This window comes from Bos taurus, chromosome 11 (genome assembly GCF_002263795.3).
Source record: "Bos taurus isolate L1 Dominette 01449 registration number 42190680 breed Hereford chromosome 11, ARS-UCD2.0, whole genome shotgun sequence".
NCBI lineage: Eukaryota > Metazoa > Chordata > Mammalia > Artiodactyla > Bovidae > Bos > Bos taurus.
This window is the reverse complement of record NC_037338.1, coordinates 102,292,887-102,307,532: the sequence shown is the minus strand read 5'-3', so window position 1 is coordinate 102,307,532 and position 14,646 is coordinate 102,292,887. Positions and strand designations below refer to the sequence as shown.

Sequence of the window (14,646 nt, the reverse complement as noted above, 5' to 3'; positions counted from 1 at the left end):
AACCAGTAAATAAAGGGAAAGAATCAAGCACTTGTCTTGCATGTCCTATATAAAGCATACCTCCAGGTAACCAACAATTGATGAGGGGATGTTTCTTTTTATAGAAGCAGTCCAGCTGCTGATTGAAGAAGGAAAGATAGAATTAGAAAGCCGTCATGCAGCATCCCCTACTGAATGGATGGCTGTGGGCACGGAGCAGCAACAGAGACGTCCAGAGAAAAACTTCCCAGTGGGAGGATACAGCCCACCCTGCAGTAGTCTCGTCAAGACAAATCGAACTTGAATCTGATCAACGCTCTGGAGCAGATTCTGGATCAGCTAGGAATTCATTAGGGAATACAGAGGACAGCGAAACAAACTAAACACCACCAGGGGGGATGCAGTAGCAAAAGCCAGAAGTGATGACATAGCTCCTAGGACTGATGAATTGCAAGGGGTGCAAAACTTGATACAGAGGAAGGAGGAACCCCGATTAAAAAAAACCTCAAGGGCAAAGCAACCAAAGGCAGCACTGGACCTCATCGGGGCCTTGGTTCAAACAACCCCTAAACTCAGATAAACAAAGTGTATTTGTGAGACAGTTTGAACACTGACTACCTTTGGTGATATTAAATTGTGTGTGTGTTAGTTGCTCAGTCGTGTCCAACTCTGCAACACCATGGACTGTAGCCCACCAGGTTCCTCTGTCCATGGAATTCTGGACAATTCCAGGCAAGAATACTGGAGTGGGTAGCCATTCCCCTCTCCAGGGGATCTTCCTGACCCAGGGATCAAACCTGGGTCTCCTGCATTGCAGGTGGATTCTTTACCGTCTGAGCCACCAGGGACACCCAGTGTTAAATTAATGTTTATTAACTGCAGTGATGGTATTGTGATTGTGTGTTTAAAAGTCCTTATCTCTAGAGACACACAAATATTTACAGATGAAATGATCTGATGGCTGGGATCTGCTTCAGAATAACACAGAAAGGGAGAACATGGGGAGAGATGCAGACAAAACGAGAAAGGCTATGAGTTAATTGCTGAAGTTGGGTGACAGGTATGTGGCAGTTCATTACAGTAGATTCTATTTTTGTATGCATGTTGGAAAACCTCTGTAATAAAACAGAGAGAGAGAGTGCTCTACATTCTGATATGGGAAGATTTCCAAGATAAATTGTCAATATTTGTAAAAAGCAGAATAACATGTTTGGTAGAGTTTTCTTTTTATTAAAATAAGCAAAGAAAAATATTTATAGGGCACCTGTTATGTGCCAGACTCTGAGCTGGGAATGGTAAGTACAGTGGTTGATAAAGCAGATGGGGTCCTTATTCTGATGGAGCACAGCATCCAGCAGGGACACAAGGAACAGTGGTGGGGTTGGGGCAGGGGGTTGATTAATAGGTGGAGCCCAAGGGATTTTAAGGGCAGTGGAGTGATCAGTATGACACTGTCATGGTGGACCCATGACGTTATGCATTTGTCAAAACCTACAGAACCCAGACAGCATCAAGATAGAGCCCTAATGTCAACTGTGGACTTGAGCTGACGATGGCATGTCAGTATCGGTTCATCAACTGTAACAAAGGCATCACAGAAAAGCAAGACGTGAATAACCTAGGTATTAGGAGCCCTCTGTGCAACCCACTCAGTTTTCTGTAAACCTAAAACTCCACGAGACACAATCTTAAAATGATAATTATGCCAATCTTTTTAATTATAACATCAACGTCAGTTGTCATCAGCGCCCACGTGTTCTACAAAGGAGAGGGGATCGTGGGGTCTCAGTCTGAGCGGGGAGCAGGATAGGCTTCCAGGAAGAACAATTTAAATCTGAGACCTGCAAGAGCATCAAGAGTTACTCAGGCAAGGAGGGGAGAACCTTCTGGAGGAGACAAGAACATGAGGGAAGACATCCCTGGGCCAAGAAGAGCTCAACCAATGAGGCCTGAGATGAGATGAAAGAGTGGAGGAGGCCAGACCTGACATGGAGGCTGGAATCTGTTCTGGAAGCCCGGGGAAGGTCAGAGGTGTCCTGCTCTGGCCTGTGTTTTATATGTCATTGTGGCAGCTCCATGGAGGATGCTTTGTCTGGGAGATCAGAGCTGGGGCACGGTGGGGTGGGGGGTGGCAGGGAGGAAGCTGTGCCCAGCTGGCAGCAGAGGGCAGTGGCCTGGACGAGGGTGGAGGCACCTGCGTCCCACCAGTGATGCCCAGAGTGGGCAACATTCCCCATCGCTGGCTCCCAGCGTCTCTAAGACTGTTTCCCAAAAGCTTACCCAGCATTTCTCCTTCAGCTCACAACTCCCCTCCTCTTCACACCTCGCCTCCCACTCAGCGATGCTCCTCCTCGACGGAGCGTGCCCCCTTAGCCTCTGCTTATCCACATGATGAATATTTAACTTCCTGCATCTTTTCGCCTCATAAATCTGTCTGCCAGACCCTTCATCCTGGCTCTCACTGCCCCCACCCACTCCTGCCCTCCTTGTCTCCATCTGACTGGAGCACTGCTGTGAGGCTGCCCTTCCAGGGCAAGGATCCCAAACCGGGGGGAGCTGCTTGCCAGGTTTCTAGCAGCCCTGCAGCTCTGAGTTAACCTGCTGCCTGCTGGCTTCAGAAATGTCAGAGCTGCCTTTCGTAATATATATATATTTTAATAATTTTCTGTTGATATGTTGCATTTTCATTTTAATTCAGTTCAAGAACTTTTTCTTTTTTGGGCTGCACAGCATGATGAATCTTAGTTCCTGGGCCAGGGATTGAACTCGTACACCCCACTGCCAGTGGAAGCTCAGAGTCTTAACCACTGGACCCCCAGACAAGTCCCCACCTTCCTTCTTATAACTTCTCTCTGACATTAGATCATCTTGCAGGATGGTTATGGAAATTAGATACAGCCATGCTATGGGGTATGATAAAGCCATTAAATATTTATTTCCTGGTGGCTCAGCGGTAAAGAATCTGCCTGCAATGTGGAGACCTGGGTTCGATCCCTGCGTCATGAAGATCCCCTGGAGAAGAAAATGGCAACCCACTCCAGTATTCTTGCCTGGGAAATCCCATGGACGGAGGAGCCTGGTTGGGCTATAGTTCATGAGGTCACAAAAGAGTCAGACGTGACTTGGCAACTAAACATTTCGTTGTCAGAGGCTATTTCAAGCCCTGGGAAATGTTCCTAATACAAATGAAAAAAACCAAAATTAGTGTTTGCTGTGTGCCAATGGGCATCTCATTTGGCCTCTGAATGGCTACCAGAGCTGGTATCACTGTCACCTTCCCTTTGAAGACGAGCAAACGGAGGCTCAGAGAGATTAAGTATCTGGCCCAGAGTCACAGGGCTGCCCAAAACTGACTGGGACTGGAACTCAGAGATATCCAGCTCTGGAGTCCAAGAGGTGAATGTGGGTTAGAATATGGATTGTAAAAAAGTAGGGCAGCAAATCGTGTGTATTATAGTGCTATGGACTGAACCGTGTCACTCTCAAATTCATACGTTGAAACCCTGACACTCAATGCAGCTGTATTTGGAGACAGAGTCCTTGGACTTCCCTGGTGGCTCAGACGGTAAAAGCATCTGCCTACAGCGCAGGAGACCTGGGTTCAATCCCTGGGTTGGGAAGATCTCCTGGAGAAAGAAATGGCAACCCATTCCAGTATTCTTGCCTGGGAAATCCCATGGATGGAGGAGCCTAGTAGGCTACAGTCCATGGGGTCGCAAAGAGTCAGACATGACAGAGCAAGTCATGTCTGACAGAGTCCTTAGAGGGGGAATTAAAGTTAAATGAGGTCGGAAGGGTGGGGCCCTAATCGATAGGGTTAGTGCCCTTATAAGAGGAGCAATAGACCCCAGAGCTCTCTCTATCATGTGAGGACACAGTGATAAGTAGACCATCTGCAAGCCAGAAAGAGGGGTCTCACCAGAAACTGACCCTGCTGGCATCTTGATATTGGACTTCTAACCTCCAAAATTGTGAGAGAATAAATAAATGTTTGTAGTTAAAGCCCCACACTCTGTGGGACTCCATTATGGCAGTCCAAGCAGATTATTATCAGACTATGGGCTTCCCAGGTGGCACTAATGGTAAAGAATCCACCTGCCAATGCAGGAGACTAAGAGGTTTGGGTATGGTCCCTGGGTTGGGAAGATCCCCTGGAGGAGGGCATAGCAACCCACTCCAGTATTCTTGCCTGGAGAACCCCATGGACAGAGCAGCCTGGTGGGCTATGGTCCACAGGGTCACAAAGAGTTGGACATGACTGAAGCGACTTAGCATGCACACACACACCAGACCACAGTCAGCTTCTGACTGTGTGTAAGCTCAAACCTGAAACACGAGGACAACACATCTCGGTACTCCTGCGGTTGTCGAGGGAGGGAGGGGACGGGATTGTAAATGATTTCTATTTCCTTCTTTGTCACTTTGCATGTTTCCTACATCCTCTACAGCAAGCAGAAAACAGATGAGATTTGAAAACCTGAAATCAGGCCAGGCTGGTTCCTGAGCTCACACAGGTATTTCCTCTCAGGAGGAGGAGCAGGTCTATCAGGGTCCTGTTTGGGAAGCCACTGCTCCATGTGACGCTCACGACTCTCAGTTCCCGGGGCCACAGATGTCCGCTGAATTCTCTGGACTAGAATTCTGACGCATCAGCTGGCGCTAAAGTCTATGCTGTTTTAACTTCATCTTCCTCGCCCCCTGGTCCTGTCAGGCTTTACTGCAGCACAAAGCTGAAATAAACGGAGCTTGAGAAAGTCTGTTCCCTGTCTCTCTGGAGCTCCAACCTACGATCACACGTGTACTGGGGGCCTACTATATGCTAGCTTCCGGGAAAGGCACAAAGAGGGTTGGGCAGGCCCCAGCTGGCACCGGGGACCCTTCTTCCTGGAAACATTAGACCCAAAGATGGTCCACGGCAAAGAAAGATTCTGTGTTTGGCTTTTATTGGTCAACACATATGATGCTCTCCTAATGCTGTCCTACCCTGCTCCCTGATTGCCCCGTCCACCCAGGGCTTCCCGGGTGGCTCAGACAGTAAAGAAGCTGTTCTGCCTGCAACGTAAGGGACCTGGGTTTGATCCCTGGGTTGGGAAGTTCTCCAGTTGGAGGAAATGGCTACCTACTCCAGTATTCTTGCCCGGGAAATCCCACGGACAGAGGAGCCTGCAGGGCTACAGTCTATGGGGTCACAAAGAGCTGGACACGACTGAGCGACTAACACTTTCACTTTTTCACCCAGAGTCCTAGTGTGCATTAGCACATCAAAGGCTCTGACAAGTCCTTCAGGAAACAAACCTGCTGAGTTGTCTAACTGAAGTTTGCTGGCAAAACATATTTGACCTTGGAAGGTTTTCATTTTTTTCATCTGAATTCCTATTTAACATACCACAGAGCTAGCTGGAGAGGAATACCCCAGCCGTGTGGAAGCAGGAATGTACACCATGCCTCTGGCCTGAAGATCAGATATTTTTAGATATCAGCTACAGAAAGAAAAGACTGCCATCTTAACTTTGGGTGATCACACTGACCTTGGCTTGTTAAAAATTTGTTAAAGGGCAGCTGAATCTGAGAAGTGTATTGCAATTACAATAGATGAGAGTCACAGAATGTGAGAGCTGGACAGGCCTGGCAGCGGTGAGAGGTACAGGTGGAGAGAAGCCTGTTCAAGGTCATGCAGTTTAAAGCCCACTCCGGATCCAAATCCAGACATTTCTCCCTGACCCCAGCTCTGCCCCGCCCCACGCTGGTCATCCCCTCCCACCATCTTCATCTCCCAGAGGGTGTCTTGGCTTCTCTGCCTCCCTGGTTGAGTCCCGGAATGAGTATGGAGAGCAGTTCTGTGCTGGGCAGGGCTGCCAGGAGGAGCCCACACGGCGTGGGGGAAGGCCCACCAGGACTGGCACAGAAAGAGAACCCAGTCAATGGACCTGCTTCTCAGACTTCCTGACTTGTGCAGGGAGCTCGGGTGATGCTGCCTGTGTGTGTGTGTGTGTGTGTGTGCGTGCGCGCACATGTGTGTGGGGCTTCACCTTTCTGGCTCTCTCTCTGTGTCCCTCTGTGTCTCTCCAACTCTCTGTCTCTCGCTGTCTCTGTCCACCACGGTTCTGATCCTGCTTTCCTCTGGACCTCTGCACATGCTGTTCCCTCTGCTGGATGCGCTGCCAGGCTCTGCTCCTTTCTCCTAAAGCTAACACCTAATGAGAGTTTTAAGTTCAAGGCCCAATGCCACTTCTGCAGGCAGGCCTTTCATGATCCTGCCTGTATCAGCCCCTGCTACGCTCTCCTTTGTCCCAATGTTCGTTGTGATCAGCGTCATCTCCCAAAGTGGACCACGCGAGATGGTTGGAGAGATGTGAGTATGAACTGCAGAACAGTTTAATAGTTTTTTTTTAGTTTTTATTACACAGCTCCCCTGATAGCTCAACTGGTAAAGAATCTGCCTGCAATGCAGGAGACCTGGATTCGATCCCTGGGTTGGGAAGATCCCCTGGAGAAAGGAAAGGCTATCCACTCCAGTATTCTGGCCTGGAGAAGTCCATGGATTATATAGTATTAGACTTATTTGCAGAGAAGGCAATGGCACCCCACTCCAGGGCTCTTGCCTGGAAAATCCCATGGATGGAGGAGCCTGGTAGGCTTCGGTCCCTGGGGTCTCTGCGAGTTGGACATGACTGAGTGGCTTTGCTTTCACTTTTCACTTTCATGCACTGGAGAAGGAAATGGCAACCCACTCCAGTGTTCTTGCCTGGAGGATCCCAGGGATGGGGGAGCCTGGTGGGCTGCCGTCTACGGGGTTGCACAGAGTCAGACACAACTGAAGTGACTTAGCAGCAGCAGCAGCAGCAGACTTCTTTGGGATTCTCCACTGATAGTTCAGTTGGTAAAGATCCACCTGCAATGCAGGAGACCCTGGTTCAATTCCTGGGTCGGGAAGATCCCCTGGAGAACAGATAGGCTGCCCATTCTGTTATTCTGGGGCTTACTTTGTGGCTCAGTTGGTAAAGAATCCACCTGCAATGTGGGAGACCTGGGTTCGATCCCTGGGTTGGTAAGATCCCCTGGAGAAGGAAAAGGCTACCCACTCCAGTGTTTTGGCCTGGAGAACTCCATGGTCTGTATAGTCAATGGGGTCACAAAGAGTTGGACACGACTGAGCAACTTTCACTTTGATTACACAGTAATTTTTTAAGGGACAAATTCACCAAACCTGGGAATCTCAGAAATATTATTGTCTAAGCGAGGCCAAAATTTAAAAGTGTATTCATTAAAAAAAATCAGTAAGTAAACAAATCATTTGACATATCCTTATGCTAAAGACTGGTACTAGAACTCAACCTCATGCCATCAACAAAACTTAGCTCAAAATTGATCAGAGACCTATATGCAAGAGCTAAAATTAGACAACTCTGAAAAAGAAACGGGTAAATCTTTGCAACGTTGGATTAAACGATGGTTTCTTACACATGACACCGAACGTACAAGCCACAGAAGAAAAAATAGAGACACTAGACTTCATCAAAATTACACACTTTTGTGTTTCAGGGGGAAGCCATGAGGAAAGTGAAAAAAGTGGAAAAACACACAGTGGGAGAAAATTCTTGCATTCTTAACTGAATCCCTGTGAAAACCCGGAAGGCATCCTTCTTCCCATTCTACAGGTGAGGAAGTAAGACTGTGGTAGGTCAAGAGCCACAAGTCACCCCAGGCCTCTGGGTGGAAGAGGCTGGATCTGAACCCAGAACTGTTGGGTGCGGTACTCGGGCTTCATCACCACTCTACCCCCTGTGTCTCTCAGCACCCCCCTTACCTTGATTCCACCTGGATGATGAAGGCCGGGGGGAGGGCCGCTGGGCTGATCCTCCCAAGCCCATCACCAATTCTGAGGCCCAGCCTTGGCCAAGGAAACGCGGGAGAAAGAAACTCCCTTTCCTGCCTTCTGTCCCAACACCAGCCGCTGCCTGCATCTAGAGCGAGGCAGGTGGTCCAGACTCCCGGCTGCACCTCTGGCCCAGACGTTTCTCCTGCATCCATGCGATCAATTTTCCCAAGGAACTGCTTTCTGAATTTGACCTTTGAGAACCATCAGTCTCACCAGAAAACCATCGCCTGTGCCACCTGACCCCGCTACACAGCAACTCTCGGCTCACCCATCGGGAAGCATTATTTAATAATGAACAGAAGGGACAGTGCAAGGCCGGCCAGCCCACGGGACCTGCCCCTGGCCAGCAGTGCCCCCTCCACCCATTCAGGATCTGCTGCCGTCCCATCACAGAATGCCAGGGCTTTGATCTGTGGACCGCGGCAGGAGTAGGGGAGGGGCAGAGGTGCTGAGTCAGCAGCCAGAGCGCCAGGCCGATTCCCTGCTCAGGTTTTGCCCAGGCGACCTTGAGCAAGTCACTTCTCCTGGCCTCAGACCTTCCAGTTGCAAACGGACAGGCTGAGTTACATCTTAGCTTTTCAACTTTTCTAACATTCGGTTGTTCATGGGTGCCCAACATACTGTTGTTATCCAGCACACAGTGGGCTCTAATCAAGAGGGGCTGAATGACGGAGGAAGAAAGGACGGGAGCGGCAGATGCTGCACAGAAGCTCTCTGCGCAACACCGGGCACGGAAGGCCAGGCGGTGCCTCGGCCGGAGCGGTGTGGGGGCGGGCGGCCAGCCTCGGGGTCTTAGTCTCCTGGTAAAACTGGGGACCTGACAGCTCCCATAGGGCCGCACAGTGAGAGGACGAGGACGGGCTGGCGTGGGGGCAGTGTTCAGCACAGGGTCGGCACTTAGCCAGCCTTCCATACACGCCAGCCGCGCTGCCCTTGTAATGACCCACAGGTGGTATCGGTGGGAATCTGCGGACTCCTAGGAACAAAGTCTGTCCTTATCTGACAGGCGCCCAGCCCCATGGGACAGCTCCCCTCATCCGAGCTGCCCTGCCAACACCCTACCCTAGAGCCCCTCTTGGCAGCCAGCACAAATGCCCCCATCAGTTGACTTTTTCTCTGGGTCCCTGGGGGCCCCCACCAGGGGAACACGCTCAGTGTCTTAGAGTCGCTTCCCTAAAGGGCCTCCTGTCACTACGGTTGCCAGATTTAGCAAATAAAAATATAGAATCCCTGGTTAAACTTGAATTTCAGGTAAACAGGAAATAATTTTCAAGTGTAAGCATGTCTCAGAGATACCATGGGTTCAGTTCCAGACCAATGAAGCAAATACAGCAATAAAGGGAGTCACATGACATTTCTGGTTTCTCAAAGAATATAAACGTGATGTGCAGGGACTTCCCTGGTGGTCCAGTGGTTGGGAGTCCACCTGCCAATGTGGGGGACATAGGTTTGCTCATAGGTCTGGGAAGATCCCACAAGCCGAGGGGCAGCTAAGCCTGAGAGCAGCAACCACTTGAAGACTGGGGGCTTAGAGAATAGCTTTCTGAAGGAACTGCTCTGCAACAAGAGAAGACCCCACATCGCAACAAAGAGTAGTGCCCACTCACCACAACCAGATAAAGCCCGTGCACAGCAACGAAGACCCTGAGTGGCCAAAAAAGAGTTACTCTTTACACTATACTGTAGTCTGTTAAGTGTGCAACAGCATTATATCTACAAATATGTACAGGTTTTAATTAAAGAAATGCTACATTTTGAAAAATGCTAGCCCTCATCTGAGCCTTTGGTGAGTCATAGTAGTAAGATCACAGATCAATGATCACCAGAACAAATGTAATAATAATAAAAGTTTGAAATAGTGCAAGAATTACCAAATCGTGACTCAGAGACCTGAGGTGAGCAAGGAAGTGAAAGTCACTCAGTTGTGTCCTACTCTTTGCGACCCCATGGACTTCTCCAGGACAGAATATTGGAGTGGGTAGCCTTTCCCTTCTCCAGGGAATCTCTCCAACCCAGGGATCAAACCCAGGTCTCCCGCATTGCAGGCAAATGCTTTACCAGATGAACCACAAGTAAAGCCCAAGTATGCTGGAGTGGGTAGCCTAGCCCTTCTCCAGGGGATCTTCCTGACCCCAGGAATCGAACCAGGGTCTCCTGCATTGCAGGCGGATTCTTTACCAACTGAGCTACCAGGGAAGCCCTGAAAACGGTGTCAGAAAACCAGCACCGACTGACTTGCTTGGTGCAGAGCTGCCACGAACCTTCAATTTGTTAAAAGCACAGTATCTTCGAAGTTCAATAAAGCAAGAGCAATAAAACAGGCTCCGCCCGCGTGTCCCATGAAATAACTGGGACGCGCTCGCACTAAGCGCACTGTTAACACTTGGGGCTTCTCTCAAGTTCGGGTTTGGCCCGCAGCCTGCATTCATCTGGCAGCCCCACCTGCCACCCCTGCTCACCCTCACGGTGAACCACGGCTTCCGCCCGACCCCCGATCCCTTTCAAGGCCTGGCCTGGGATATCCCTGCCCACCCACCCACCACAAGCTGGTCCGGCTGCCTGCCCGCCCACCCTCCAGAGACGGGGGCACAGCTGCCTCCCCACCTAAGTCGCTAAGTCCTTTCTTGTTCTCCAGTTGATGAGTCCCTAACGAGCCCCAGGGGAGGGCCAGGAGGGACCGGAGGCGGGGTTGAGCCTCACCTCCTGGAGCAGGCCATCACACACAACCGAAGCTCTCAGGGAAACGGGCCCTGCTCTTGTCAGGAGGAGACTGACATGCGGACTTCACCCCATCCCGTCCACCCGCCAGGCCTGGCTGGGGGCCTGACAGCCGCTCAAAGCACGAAGCTCTCGTCAGGACGGCAGGGGCGCCAGCCCGTGCCAGGCACCAGCGCGCCCTGCCCCGCAGGGAGGGGCAGGCAGTGCCCGGGAGCTGCTGGCGGGAGCGCCATCTGGACACGGGCTTGGCACCGGGGCTCCACGAAAATCGTGAGCTGGGCCCTCCCCTTCTTAGGGTGAGAGAAGCCGGGGGTTTGGAGAGCCTCCCAGACAGGAGGGCGGAGGAATGTAGGTCAACTCCTGGCTGCCGGAAAGACCAGAATGAGTGATGTCATCGGTTTCTGGGGGAAAGAGGGGGAAGCAGTGAGTTTGGGTGAACAAGAGACCTGGGTGCTTGGAAGTGGGAGGGGAGGAGGGGGCAGGGCTGGCCCCCCTCAACCATCAACCCTGCACTCACGGGTATGCCCAGGTCGGGGGCGCACAGGAGAGCCCAGGACCCCGGGGGTTCTTGGTAACTGCTCCCCTCTGCCTGGCACCTCCCCCACTTCTTTTCCCCCTTGTCCAAACGTCATTACATATGCAGCCTTCTGGGGAAGGATGGGCGTATTTCTGACACCTTGAAGGCTAGAGTTGCTAGAAACAAACTTCTATTTAAAGCCAGCAGCAGTGTCTTCCCGTCTCTCTTGCCAGAGAGAGCATTTATCTCCGGGGAAAGACTGTTCTTTTGTTTGGGGAGAAAGACTGCAGTGGGCTGTTGGGTGTACAGGGGAGCAAACCCCACGCCTCCGCTGGCCTGGAGATGTTAGCAGGTGAGGGTGGACACGTGGGGGAGAAGGCTGACCCCGAGAAGGGCATGCCCCTCGTGGAAGGGCTCATGCATCTGGGGTTGGGGGCCTGGACCCCAAGGAGGAATGGGAGGCCATGGGAGGGGGCTGGGAGCTCGCGAGAGATGTGGTCCAGGGGCTGTCCCCCTCAGGAAGCTGGTGGCCAAGGCCAACGGCTGGATCTCGGGGTCATTGCTGGCTAATGGCCATTCTTTGAAGTGTCCCCTTTGTGCGTGACTATTCTCATTGACTCGCCCCAGGGGCCGAGTCCCCTTGTGATGGATCGCTGTGGCCTGGGGGTGTCAGACCTTTAGGGGGTTAAGAGAGAGACTGTGTTCTTGGCTGGTACACACCAGCAGGGAGAGACGCATGCGTCAAGGAAGCAAGCAATGGTCAGGAGAAATGCCTGGAGAGGACGGATCAAGAGGGGATGGGGGGAGCTTCCCTGTGGTCCAGTGGTTAAGCCTCCACACTTCCAATGCAGGGGGCGAGAGTCAGATCCCTAGTGGGAGAACCAAGACCCCACATACTGCACAGTGTGGCCAAGAAATAAAAATAAACTACGAAATTCCCTGACAGTCCAGTGGCTACGACTCCATGCTCTCACTCTTGAGGGCCTGGGTTCAATTCCCGGTCTGGGAACTAAGATCCCACAAGCCAAACAGTGTGACGGCCAAAATATAAAGTACAAGAGGTGACGAGTGATGAGGATAGTTGGGGATCCCTGTAAGGGATACTGGGCTCATAGAGAATTTGTGGAGTGGGGGCAGGACTAGGGTATTATCGGGAAGAGGGCTCCTAGATGCCGGAGAACTTGAGCCATCTGGGTCAAAAAAGTGCGAGTCAGGGCCTGAGACCCCAAGAAGAGGGGAGGCTGAGCGCCGAGCCGCAGGGTGCAGGTGTGCGAGACCTCAGCTGCCCGGCGTGACCCGGCGCTCTCAGGGCGATGAGGATAAATGCCGGCTGCTGGGTCTCCTGGAACGCAGTCGGGCCCGCAATCGAGTTCATTGGCCAAATCTGATTTGGGCTTCTGTGCGAAGTCCTCTTGTATTAAGTGCTTTAACGGACATCACCTCCTCCAGTCCACTGATAAATCCTATTACCCATTATAAGGCCAGAGGCAGCTCCTCGGCCAGCAGCAAGCGGATAGAAGGGTGCTGGGGGGACTCGGGCGTGTGGCTTGGGGGAGACACGGTGTGTGTGTGACCAGGCTGGTGGATTAAAGCAACGTCATCTCTTTGCCTGTGGGAGAGCCCAGCACCCTGGAGGGAAGGGCCAGACCTGGTGGGGGGGTGGGTGCTGGGGGGGTGGGAGAAACATGAGGTGCGCTGGGTGCGCTGGTGGAAGCAGGGGGGCTGGAGGGACGGGGTGGGTGTCCACAAGCCCATTGGTTCTGTTGCCCCACCTCCTGGCTCCCAGATTCCAAATGTGCCCCTCTCTGAAAGGATTACTGATGGTAAGGCCCATCTGTTTGTGTAAATAAGTTCACTCGTTCATCAATGAATTCCCCAAATACACAGCCCGGCAACCGGGTTCTCGGTGCTGGCCTTACAGTCTTACAGGTGAGGAACACAGACCCAGATCCTGTTCTCACAGAGCTCGGAGCTCGGGGTGGGGAAGGGGACGCAGCTGGGCGTAAGCGTGGCTGCAGCTGGGATAGCACAGTAGGACTGCTGCTCTTCTAGAAAGCCCGAGAAGCGGGCAGAGAGGAGGGCCACCCGGATCCCAGCCTCTGGGGGCCCCAGAGAGGTGCTCTCCGAGCCAAACCCTGAGGAATGAGAAGTTTGCCATGCAGCAGGGGTGCGGGTGTGCAGGCTGTGTCCCAGGAAGAAGGAACAGCTCAGAGGCAAGTCAGAGGGCCCCTGCTGTGGGCAGGGGGCTGACCTGCCAGAACACAGAGCCCAGCACACCCAGGGAGGTGGGAGGAAGGGTCTGTGGCCCATGGGGACGGAGTTTCTAAGGTCAACGGGGAACCCCTGAAGGGCACCGTTCCGGGAAGTGGCGTGACTGGGCTTGGGTTTGGAGAAAACCTCTGCGTGGAAGGGGGCGGGCCAGTCATCTCCCCAAGCAAGATCCTGATGGAGTGTGTGTCCCTCTCTGGGGGGCAGGGGTGGTGATGGGTCCACGTAGGACATGCTCAGGCTGACAGACCGGGGATTGGGCTGGGTAGGAATCCAGAGGTGGTTACACTGGTCAGAATGGCCATCGTCAAAAAGTCTCTAAGTAACAAATGCTGGAGAGGGTGTGGAGAAAAGGGAACCCTCCTGCACTGTTGGGGGGAATGTAAGTTGGTGTAGTCACTATGGAAAACAGTATGAAGGGTCCTTAAAAAACGAAAAATAGAGCTACCATATGAGCCAGCAATCCCACTCCTGGGCATATACCCAGATGAAACTGTAAGTCAAGAAGATCCACGCAGTGTTTACAGCAGCCGAGACATGGGGACAACCTAAACGTCCGTCGACAGAGGAATGGACCAAGGAGATGCGGTGGATGTTCACGACGGAGCACTGCTCAGAGAGAAGAGGAGCGAAGTTACGCCGCGCGCGGCACGAATGGGCCTAGAGATGACCGCACCACGCCAGAAAGGGAAAGGCAGATGCCAGACGAAACCACTTGTACGTGGAGTCTCGGATACGACACAAATGAACCTGCCTACGAAACCAAACCAGGCTCACAGGCGAGAGAACAGACTTGTTGCCGAAGGGGAGGGGCTTAGGGGAAGATGGAGTAGGAGTTCGGGATGAGCAGATGCAAGCTTTTATATATAGACTGGATAAACAACAAGCACCTACCGTGCAGCACAGGGGACCACATTCAGTATCCTGGGAGAAACTCTAAATAGCCCACGAGAAACCGTAATGAGAAAGAAGACGCTTAAAACGTGTATACAGACGTTTAACTGAACCGTGCTGCTGTACACTAGAAACCAGCCCAATGCTGTAAATCGACTATACTTCAATGAAAAAAAAAGGGGGGGAATCCAGAGGCAGGCATTTCCTCAGAGCGGAAGGAGGCAACTGCAAATGCGGGGAGAGGCCCCCCAGACTCCCCAAGGCTGGAGCAGGCCGGCCGAGGCTCCTTGATGACCCTGGGCTGCTGAGAAAGCCGCAGCTCCATCCTCCGGGTCGGCTTCTGTGAGCCGGGGTGCACGGCGGCAGTGGGGCGTGGGATGCATTTGTGACT

The 14,646-nt window shown here is 52.2% G+C and overlaps 1 protein-coding gene across 8 annotated transcripts in view; it reads right to left on the bottom strand.

The window, feature by feature from the left end:
• The window catches only part of NTNG2 (netrin G2), a 71,663-nt gene that overhangs the window by 15,045 nt on the left and 41,972 nt on the right, over positions 1-14,646 (bottom strand).